A 10,504-nucleotide genomic window follows, 5' to 3' on the forward strand; every position below is an offset into this window, starting at 1 on the left:
TTAGAGATGTCTCAGATGTGTTTGATGATGTTTTCCAAGGAAACATCACCATTTGGACAGCTCTCTTTTTTCACTTAATAAAAAAAAAATCACAAGAGGGTACATGTACACACGTACTCAAGCTGCCGGATCCAGGATTCAAACTATGTGGTGGGCCATAAGTGGGATCTGGCTCCCTGATCCACCAGGCCATGGGGCCAGCCCTGCTCTCTTCACTTCTTTCCTAGGATACCCATTCTTGGTTACTGAGCACAGAGCAGCCTCAGGTAATGCTACCTATTTGTAGCAAGGCTTAAATGTGGGATTGGGGCATCGGATGAACCTGACTTTGGATCCTGCCTGTTGCCACCTGCTATATTTGAAGACTTGGGAAGAAAAATTATTTTGTGTCTATGGCTCTCATTAGTAAATCGTTAGTAAAATGAAGATAACGCCAAGTATCATTGTAGCATTATTGCTGTGGCTAGAAAACAGTAAGTCATTAGTAAGAGGCTGAAATTTGATCTCTACTTTCTCTTTTTTTAATTTGTTGGAGGGCACATGCCCTCGCTAGAGAGAGAGAGACAGAGAGAGAGACAGAGAGGGGTAAGAGAGAGACGGAATGCCGCAATGGGGCACGGTCACACCGCAATCCCTCCTCCTCTATGACTGCACTGTCAGGATTTGGAGCATGAGGTGTACCTGTGCCCAGTGTGTTGTTCAATCTGCAGGAGCTAGGATTCAAACCACCTGGTCAGCAATACGTATCAGGCTGCCTTAACCACTAGGCCGTGAGCTGGTGTCTTAACAGGTTTTTTTGTTTGTTTGTTTTAAATAAATTATTTATTTATTTATTTATTATTTATTTGCTATAGGGTGCTTGTGCTCACTGGAGAGACAGAGAGACCGAAAGCAGGAAATCAGCCTCCAGAGGAGATGGCCACACTGCAGTTCCTTCTTCTCCAGTCACCTCTTGGGATTTTGGGCACACACACACACACACACATGCACCCCACGTGAGTCTTAAGCCAAGTCCGGAACTTGAACTGTGGCTGGCTACATGGGAGTCCAGCGACGTAACCATTATGCCATCTGTTGGTCCCATCCTTTAAGTTTTATAAGGAAGGATTTTTTTACTCCCATGTTTTATAGATTATTGCTTTTATAGATACTAAGAGTCAAAGGTGAAGGAGATTTTCATTTCTCTTTTAAATAGAAGAACCCAATTCCTGACCACCCCATGGAGATGAGTCATAAATCAAACAGTATTTCCCTGAGTTAATACATTTGGCCATTTATATTCTGGGTCTTGAATAACCTGCGGTCAATGGCCCTCATCTTCAGTGAAGTAAGGTGCACGAGTCTCCCACATAGACCTAACACAGCTGCAAAGGAGCGCATGCTCCAGGCATCCCCATTTCCCATAGCGTGGCATAAATGAAAACAAAATATTGAACTTTCACACCTCTCATTTAACAATTTTTTTTTTTTTTTTAGATTTTTGTCAAGGGCATGTGCACTTGCTGGAGAGAGACAAAGACAGTGAGAAGAAATGAAGAAATCCGAAATCATCCCCTAGAGAGGATGGCCATGCTGCACTCCCTCCCACTCCATTCTCCTTCTGGGATTTTGGGCATGCAAGCACATACTTGCATGTGATCTTCAAGCCGCCAGGTCTGGGACTAACGGGTTGGCCATGTGAGAGTCCAGTGCCTTAACCCCCACACCTGCTGGCCCCTCATTAATCCATATTTCTTAAGCCTTTACTAGGTCCTGGGCACTGTGCTAGATGCTGAGACTTTCCTGAGAAATTAGATAGGTGTGGGCTTTGCCCTCATGAAGACTTAGAGTCTAGTAGGGAGAACCCACCCACAACAGGACAAATAAATCAAACAGGCTGATGTCTCCCACGAAATAGATACGATAGTGGTGGAGGGACCTGGTTTAGGGAGTGTGGTCAGTGAAGTCCCCTCTGAAGGGTAATATTTACTCTGGAACCTAGAGGATAAAAAGGCGACCACCAAGGGAAGGGGATAGAGAAACTGCTGGGGAGGGGGAACTACAGGGGCTAGATGGTAGGACAGTGCTAGTAGACCACTTGGGAAAGGTCCTGGGTTTGTGTCCCAAGAACTCCCTGAGTGTGCAAGGTGCCTGCAGCTGTGCTCTGGGTCAGCTGAACTGGGGATGGAACTTGGTGTGAGGATCCACCCTTGTTAGGGCTGCTTGTCTCTCATGGAAAAAAATAATAATAATAAAAAAATGAACTTAAAAAAGAGGAAAGTGGGAAGTTCTGAGCTTGGGAAGCCCTGTGCACAGCTCTGGGAGCCAAATGAGCAAAAAGGCAAACAAACAAACAAACAGACAAACAAAACCCTAAAAAACAAAACATGGGGAACTTGGGGTGCATAAAAGTCACTTTCTAAGAAATACAATTCTGGGGCCAGCAGGTGGTATAGTGGTTAAGGTGTCAGATTCCCATGTGGTCGACTGTGGTTCAAGTTCCAAATCCAGTGGTTTGAAACTCACATGGGGTGTATGTGGGTGCCCAAGATCCCAAGAGGAGATTGGAGGAGAAGGGATTGCAGTATGGCCAACCACTTGTGGGGGGTGATTTCTCGCTTTCTGTCTCTGTGTCTCTCTCTCTGTCTCTTCAGCAAGCGGATGTGCTCCATAGCAAAAATCTCTCAAAAAAAAAAAAAAAAAAAGAAAGAGAAATGTGATTCTATTTATTTCTCCTGTTTCTTCCCAGAGTATTTCAGGAACACATTCAGAAATGCTCGGGGAAGGCACCTTTCTACATAGTTAACAATTTAGAAATTGATATGTTATTAAAGCAAATTGGGAGTTTCAATAGAGTGTAGCAATTTAGGAAGGACTTTTGAGGTCTGGTAACCCAAATTGGTAACGGGAATTGCACTATTTTTTACAAATGGTCTGTCGCCTCCTCTTATAATAGAAAACTGCAACGCCTCAAATCTCTGTGTTAGGAATCATGTAGATATTCTGCAGCTAGCAGGACCTCCAATATGTAGCAGGTTTTCTCTTTCATGATGAATGGTAATACCCTCGTAGTCTCTGAAATTGTCTCGTGCTCCATTTTCTTTAGTGTGTTTGAAAATAATAATTCTCAGTTCTTTGTCCTTGGAAAAATTGCAGGCTGAATGAAAATGTTTTCAGGGCACTTTGACAACACGACACTGTCGACTTCCTTCCTGGTTCAGCTCAAATCCAGTCGCTGATTTGGCTAGGTCACACACCTGCTGTGGCTTTTTGCAGACTCCAATCACACCCCCCCTCCCTCCTTCTCACCTACACTTTGGGAGACACGTGCCCTTGTGAACCGCAAACAGCGCCCCACTGCCCTGAAAACTCGATGCCCTCTCTCTGTCACCCTCCCTGTCCTAGTCACCACTCCTGCTGTTGTGAGGGTCGGCCTACCGTGTTCTAGGCCTGAGGAAGGCACTTCGGTGCTCAGTGGTTGCACAGTAAGGATTGACCTCCGTGTGCAGGGTAGCAGGCCAGCTCCTCTTACTGCCGGTTCCTTCCCTCATTGTTCTCTGGGCTCCACCTTTCCCTCCTCTCTGCAGGGTTAACACCAGCCACTCACATCACCTTAGGCGCACCTCATTGACTTTTACAACAGAATAATAGGTCCTTGGAGAGGAAAGAACTCTGTCACCTTTCTTCACGGATCTTTAAAACATGATGATAGTAATGATAATGAAAGCAATGACTTCCTCCCCATTGACTGTTAATGAGTTAATATGTGTATGGGTAAGGTACTTCCTAATGCTTCACTGTATTAAATTGGCAATACCATTCAATGTTAGCTACCAAGGAGAGGACTTCAAAAAGTCTGCAGGAGGCTGTGGTTAGGAGCTGGAACCCACGTGGCTGACTGCAACTTGAATCCCAGCCCTAGCAACTTAAAAAAACACGCTGATTTGAACCACATGAGCGTGCATGCCCCAAATCCTGATAGGATGGAGAAATGAAGGATGAAGGCCACATGCCACTAGGGAATGCTTTTTCTTTCTTTCTTTTTCTCTGGGAAGTGCATGCACTCTCTGTGAAAAAAAAAAAAAAGAAAAAAAAAGAAAAAAAGAACAACTCGGGGGAGATATCAGTTTGTTTAAGTGCAAATGATTTTTGAAATCCATGCAGTTGCTTCCTAATATAGATTTCCATGAACTTTTTAAAGACCCTCTCATATTTTGATATTATGGTCATTATTATGGGTTAGGCACATACTGAAACCCAGGGCACTGTGTTGGATCCCTCTTGGGCATAATCGCATTTAATGTTGCAGGAACTCCATGGGGTAGCAAATTTGTTGTTGTTTTGCTATAGCGTGAGTGCAATTGCTAGAGACAGAGTGAGAGGGAAAGTGAGAAGTCACCCCTCGGGGGGATGGCCACAGTCCCTTCTCCTCCAGTCTCTTCTTGGGATTTGAGGCACAAACCACATGTGCCCGGCATGATTTTCAAGCCTCCAGGTCCAGAACTTGAACCATACTGTTGACCATGTGGGATCTAACATGTTAACCTCCACACCACCTGTTGACCTAGAGGTAGCAGACATTTTGCACCCATTTTACAGATGAAGAAATGAAGACTCCAGAAACTCAAGTGCCCCAAATCACACTTCTCATGCATTTTGAAGTCAGGACTCAAATCTAAACTCCATAGCCTGGATGTCTATCCTCTAGGTTAACCGTACTTATCATCGGATTAAAATGATTTTAGAGAGAATCCTTGCAAAAGTCTGGGGTATCCGCAAGATGAAAGCGTCAAAGGCCTGGAATACTATAGAATGTAGACATCGGTGGTGTATTAACATGAAGTGCATCAGGGTGGGCAGGGGGGATGCTAGAAGAAGGAAGAGAGGAGAAATGTTTATTGAGTACACACTTATAGAGATTACATAGAAGTATTATATACATATACAAGGGGGCTTCGAGAGTTCATAACAATGTGTATTATTTAAAAACTATTCAGGGCCAGTAGGGGGCATGGTTGTGAAGGCACTGGACTCCCATATGGCTGACTGTGGTTCGAGTTCCAAACCTGGTGGCTTGCTTTCTTCCTTTCTCTCTCTGTCTCTGTCTCTTTCTGGTGCACACACATGCCCTATAGCAAACTTTTAAAAATAATAATAATAAATAGGTCATTTTTAAAAACTATTCATGGATTTTAGGACCAGCAGGTGGCATGGTGGTTAAGGGCACTGGACTCCCACAAGGCCAACCACGGTTCGAGTTCCAGACTTGGTGGCTTACTTCTCACTTTCTCTCTCTCTTTGTCAAATTTAAATAAATAAATAAATAAAGTCAATAAAATAATTCTTTTTTTTTTTAAAAAAAAAAGCTATATTCATGGATTTCAAAAATGTGTTGCACCAAAATAAACTTGTACTTCTTTTTTAATTATTTCTTTAATTTTATTTATTATTATTTAAAAATTTTCTATAGGTCACATGTGATCACCCGACAGAGATGGAAAGAGAGAGAGAGAGAGGGAGAAAGTGACAAAGCAAGCTGCCAGATTCAGGACTCAAACCATGGTTGTCTATGTGGGAGTCCAGCGCCTTAACCACCAAGTCACCTGCTGCTGACCCAATAAACTCATACTTTAACTGCATTTTTCTACGAATGGAAATATTTTTGAAGTGCCCTCATCCATGGGCGTGCACGTGCATGTTTATGTATATAGAGAGGTAGATAAAAGAAAAGATGCTAAGAAACCCTAAGTTCTATCTCTTTTTTTTTTCTTTTTTTCTTTTTTTTTTTGAAGAGGTTTTCGCTATAGGGTGTGTGCGCTCACCAGACAGACAGACAGAGACAGAGAGACAGAAAGCAAGAAATCACCCCCCAGGGGGGATGGTCACGCCACAATCCCTTCTCCTCCATTCTCCTCTCGGGATCTTGGCCACGCACGCACACGCGCCTGGCGTGAGTTTTAAGCCACCAGGTCAGGGACGTGAACCGCGGTTGACTACGTGGGAGTCCAGCGACATAGCCATTACACTAACTGCTGGTTCCCAAGTTCTATCTCTTTTGTAGAGGCTAATCTGTGCAAGGTTACCCAGTTAGCAAGTGCTCAGTTCAAAATTCAAACCCATGTTAGTTTGGTCTCGGAGGCGGGCCTCTCACCAGTGACTCCAGAGTCGTGCGTCTGGGCTCCAATTCCATAACCCTAACTGCACTGCTGTAGCAATAACTTTATTATTTTCCACTAGGGCACCAAAATGGCTTATCAAAGGAGTCTGGGAAGGTGCTTCCTTAGAGAAGAGTCAGAGAAAAAGCCAGATGGTTGCTTTCAGGGATGGTTTTCCTTACAGAACTGCCTGGAGGTGTGAAGACGGATGAGCTGACTTCCTAGGTCTTCTCCAGTCCCAGGGCTTCCGGATTTATTTGCCGTTGAGAATGTCAGGCATTTCTTTCATTAGATAGTGTGTGCTGGTCTGAATACATGTCCCACTCCTTTCCCACCTCCTCGTCTCTGATGAAAAAACAAAGATGAAATCAGCAGAAGCAGTAGGAAAGAAGAATTTCTCCAAGGCAATGAGGTTTTCCCATGACAAGCAACAGAAAGAGCAGAGGGAATAGAAATAGGAGTCTGGGGGGACCAGCAGTTGGCATAATGGCTATGTCACTGGACTCCCATGTAGTTGACTGCGGTTCGAGTCCCGGACCTGGGGGTTTAAACTCACACTGGTTGCATGTGCGTGCATGCCCAAGATCCTGAGACTGGAGGAGAAGGGATTGCAGCGTGGCATTCCTCCCGAGGTATGTGTGATTTTTCGCTTTCTGTCTCTCTGTCTTTCTGGTGAGCACACATGTCCTATAGGAAAAAAACTCTAAAAAAAAAAAAAAAAGAAAAAAGAAAAAAAAAAGAAAGAAAAGAAAAGAAAAAAATAAAAAACAGAAAAAGAAAAGAAATAGGAGTCTGGGAAGGACAAGGGGTCCAGGCATAAAGTGAGTGGATGGGACTGAGGTCGAATGCAGTTGTGCTATGAGGCCCATCACTGCATTAATCAGCAGGCATGAAGTGTAAACCAGGCCTCCACTACTCCTTTAAGAGAGATTTTTTTTGCTATAGGGCTCATGTGCTTGTCGGAGAGACAGAGAACAGAAAGTGAGAAATCACCCCCCAAGGGAAATGGCCATGCCACAACCCCTTCTCCTCCATGCTCCTCTTGGGATTTTGGGCACGCACACACACATGCCCAGTGTGAATTTCAAACCTCCAGGTCCAGGACTTGAACCATGGTTGGCCATGTGGGAGTCCAGTAATGTCACCATCTGCTGGTCCCCAGGTTTCTACTTTCAAAAAACAAAATGAATGCTTGCAAAACAATTTGAAAATATCCACTTTAAACTAGGAGATAAGAGGTCCGCCCTGAACCAGAGTCCATTCACTCAGCAAATATTCACAGAGTGCGTCCTCTGTGCCAGACTCTGTCCTGGGTAACTATGAAGGGCGCAGAACTGAGCAAAACATGTAAGTCACTGCCGGGTGGGGACAGGCAGAAAGCATACAGGGTAAGGAAGTACAACATGCTGAATTCTAATCGGCGTCAAGGGCTGGATAAAAAAGAAGACAGAGAAATGGACAGGAAATATCAGAGTCAGGAGCAGGAAGCTGTAACATCTGGTAGGGTAGTCGGGGATGCCTCGCGGAGAGGAAAGGGGCCAGCAGGTGGCGTGGTGGTTAAGGCCCGAAACTCCCACATGGCTGACTGTGGTTCAAGTACCAGATGTGGCGAATTGAAAATCACACTGGGGGTGTGTGTGTGCATGGCCAAAATCCCACGAAGAGAATAGAGCTGAATGGAGAAGGGAGGAATCGCAATGTGGACATTCCCACGAGGGCATGGGGGGCGGATTTCTCACTTTCCTTCTCTGTCTCTCTCGGGCAAGCACGATCACCCTGTAGCAACAAAACAAAACAAAAACAATAACAACAACAAAAACGTAACAAAAGCATCCTAGGGAGGAAAGGAGGGAGCAGTCATGAATCCAAAGCAGCAGAGTTCCAGGCAAGCTCTCAAAGTGTGCCTGGCCCTGGTGCCTTAAGAAAGCGGACACCGGGACCAGCAGATGGCATACCTCCCATGTAGTCGACCATGGTTCGAGTCTTAGAACTGGAAACTTAAATTCACACTAGGTGCATGTGTGTGTGTGCCCAAAATCCCAAGAGAATGGAGGAGAAGGAAATGTGGTGTAGTGCTATCCCTCGGGGGAGGGGAGGAGTGTCTCTCTCTCTCTCTCTCTCTTTCTGTCTCTCCAGTGAGCGCACATGCCCTATAGCAAACAATCTCTCCTTAAAAAAAAAAAAAAGAAAGAAGACACCATCGTAACTGATCAGACAGGGGCGTCAGAGCTGGCAGGGCAGCTAATTCAGAGCACTAAAAGAATATGGAAGGATTCTGGCTTTCACCAGGGATGAGAAGGGAACCAATGCAGGTTACTGAGCCGAGAAAGGACACGGTCTGACTAACACTGTGACTGGTTGCTCTGGTAGCGTGAATAGGTTGTACCCTGGACAGGGGCCATGGGAGACCAAGGAGAAGGCGAGCTTAGAACAGTGTAATAGTAACAGAAGAGGTGGGGGAGTAGTTGATTTCTCGATATAGTCAAATACCAGAACTTCAGGGCTGGCTCGGTGGTGCAGAGATTAAGTATGGAGCAGAGGACTGAAAATGCAGCAGGTGTGTGTATGTGTGCCCAGAATCCTGAAGGGAGGGAGAACTGGAGGACAAAGGATTGAAGTATGACCATGCCCCTTACAGGGAGCGTTCTCTCTTTCTCTCTCATCCATGTGCACATGTCCTCTGGCATTAAAAGAGAGAGAGAGAGAGAGAGACCAGACCTTTGAACATAAAGGAAAGACAAGTCTCGGGGGGAGGAAGGAAAGCTTAGGTAATTGTCTGCCTCTCAGCCTTCCTACCAGATCCCATGATTTCAGCCAGAGACCAGCGAGGCTGTACTCAACTCCTTGTGTGATGGATAACTGGCCATCTTGGCTGGTTTCCATGGAGAGACATGCCAAAGGGTCAAGGTCCTTGCCCGTGTTTGCAGATGACTAACCCGTGTTTGCACCAAGCACTGTGCTGGACACTTCCCATGGAGATGCAGAGAGCCTCAAGGCAGTTCCTGTCCTCAGGGAGCTCTCGGTATAATGAGGGAGAAGGTGTGTTTGCCACTATTGCAATTTGTCTCTCTGCAGAATAGAGAAGCAATAAGGTATGCCTCACAGGGCTGTTAGGGAAACGAAATGAATTATCTCTGCAAAACCATTTCTTAAAATGTCCAAATATGGGGGCCAGCAGGTGGTGGGGTGGTTGGGGTGTTGGACTCCCACATGGCTGACCCGGGTTTGAATTCTAGACTTGGTGGCTTGCTGTCTCACTTTCTCTTCCTCTCTCTCTCTGGCTCTCTCTGGTGAGCACATGAGCCCTACAGCAAATTAAAATAATAATAAATAAACAAATGATTCTTTAAAAAGTCCAATGATGAGTTTTTCGTTTAGAACTGAGTAATCGAAAAATATTTAAGAACCCTTCCCCCATGGTGCTCTCTGTGAACGACCTTATCTCTTTCCACCGCTCCCCTGTTCTCATTGGCACCATTAATATTAGGTGAGTTTTTGCATAGAACAATGCATCGTGACTTTCCCGATGACGTCCCACCATTTCACAGAACACCGAGTTCATTACTCTTTCCACTGCCACCCCATACGGTGGACGCTCCTGTCTTCTCTCTCTTCACCACCGAGGCCAAGTTGAGGGTAGATCCCCATCTCCTCGGCTGACTTCTCATCCCTTCTGCCTGGTGTCTTTGCCAGACATTCACTCTACTCCTCAAGGCCAGCCCTCCTTTAACATATGGTCTTGCTGGCTTCATCAGGAAAACTGAGGCCACTGGTATCAACTTCTGAGTCCTCTCTGTCCCCTGATCCTTGCATCAACAACCAATTAACCCCTATCTCATTTATAAATATCTTTTCAATCTCTTCAGGGTATTAGGAAGAAGGCATTTCTTCTATTCAAGGTACCTCCTGCCCCATTCACACACACACACACACACGCACACACCCAGCCCCACCCTACTCCCACCCCATTCTGACACACACACACACACACACACACACACACAGGGCCCTACCCCACTCCCACCTTGTCTCAGCTTTTCATTCATTATCTTCTTTCACCATTGGGACCTTGCTCCACCCATAATCCCCTTTCATCCATAAATTCACTCTCTTGTTTTCCATTAGCTCATTGCCCTCAGCCTATACATATATCAAGAGTTGCCTATGAAGGGGTGACCTCTCCTTCTGAGTCTAACCATCCTGGAATAGCACCTAGGAGTTTTTACTTCCTCGCTTCCAAATCCACCACTACCACCTGACTTCTGATCCCACTACTCAACTTGAACTGCTTTCAAAAGTATGACCCTCACATCATCAAAGCCAGTGGGCATTCCCAGTCTGATTGCAACTGGATCTTTCATTTGACACTC

At 45.4% G+C, this 10,504-nt stretch overlaps 1 long non-coding RNA gene across 6 annotated transcripts in view; it reads right to left on the reverse strand.

Annotated features, from left to right (window-relative positions):
• Positions 1 to 4,614: 4,614 nt before the first annotated feature.
• LOC102482356 (uncharacterized) overlaps positions 4,615 to 10,504 on the reverse strand; it is a 27,543-nt gene continuing 21,653 nt past the window's right edge. For 5 of the 6 annotated variants that reach the window (XR_001370402.2, XR_001370401.2, XR_334589.2 and 2 more), the window contains 2 exons: positions 6,317 to 6,479; positions 4,615 to 4,847 (listed from right to left, as the gene is read on the reverse strand). This is a non-coding gene — a long non-coding RNA (uncharacterized LOC102482356). Of the gene's footprint in view, positions 4,848 to 6,130; positions 6,480 to 10,504 lie in introns of all 6 variants that reach the window. The other variant, XR_334590.2, reaches the window with a different exon arrangement.

This window comes from Tupaia chinensis, unplaced genomic scaffold (assembly GCF_000334495.1).
Source record: "Tupaia chinensis unplaced genomic scaffold, TupChi_1.0 Scaffold000247_1, whole genome shotgun sequence".
NCBI classification, from domain to species: Eukaryota; Metazoa; Chordata; class Mammalia; order Scandentia; family Tupaiidae; genus Tupaia; species Tupaia belangeri.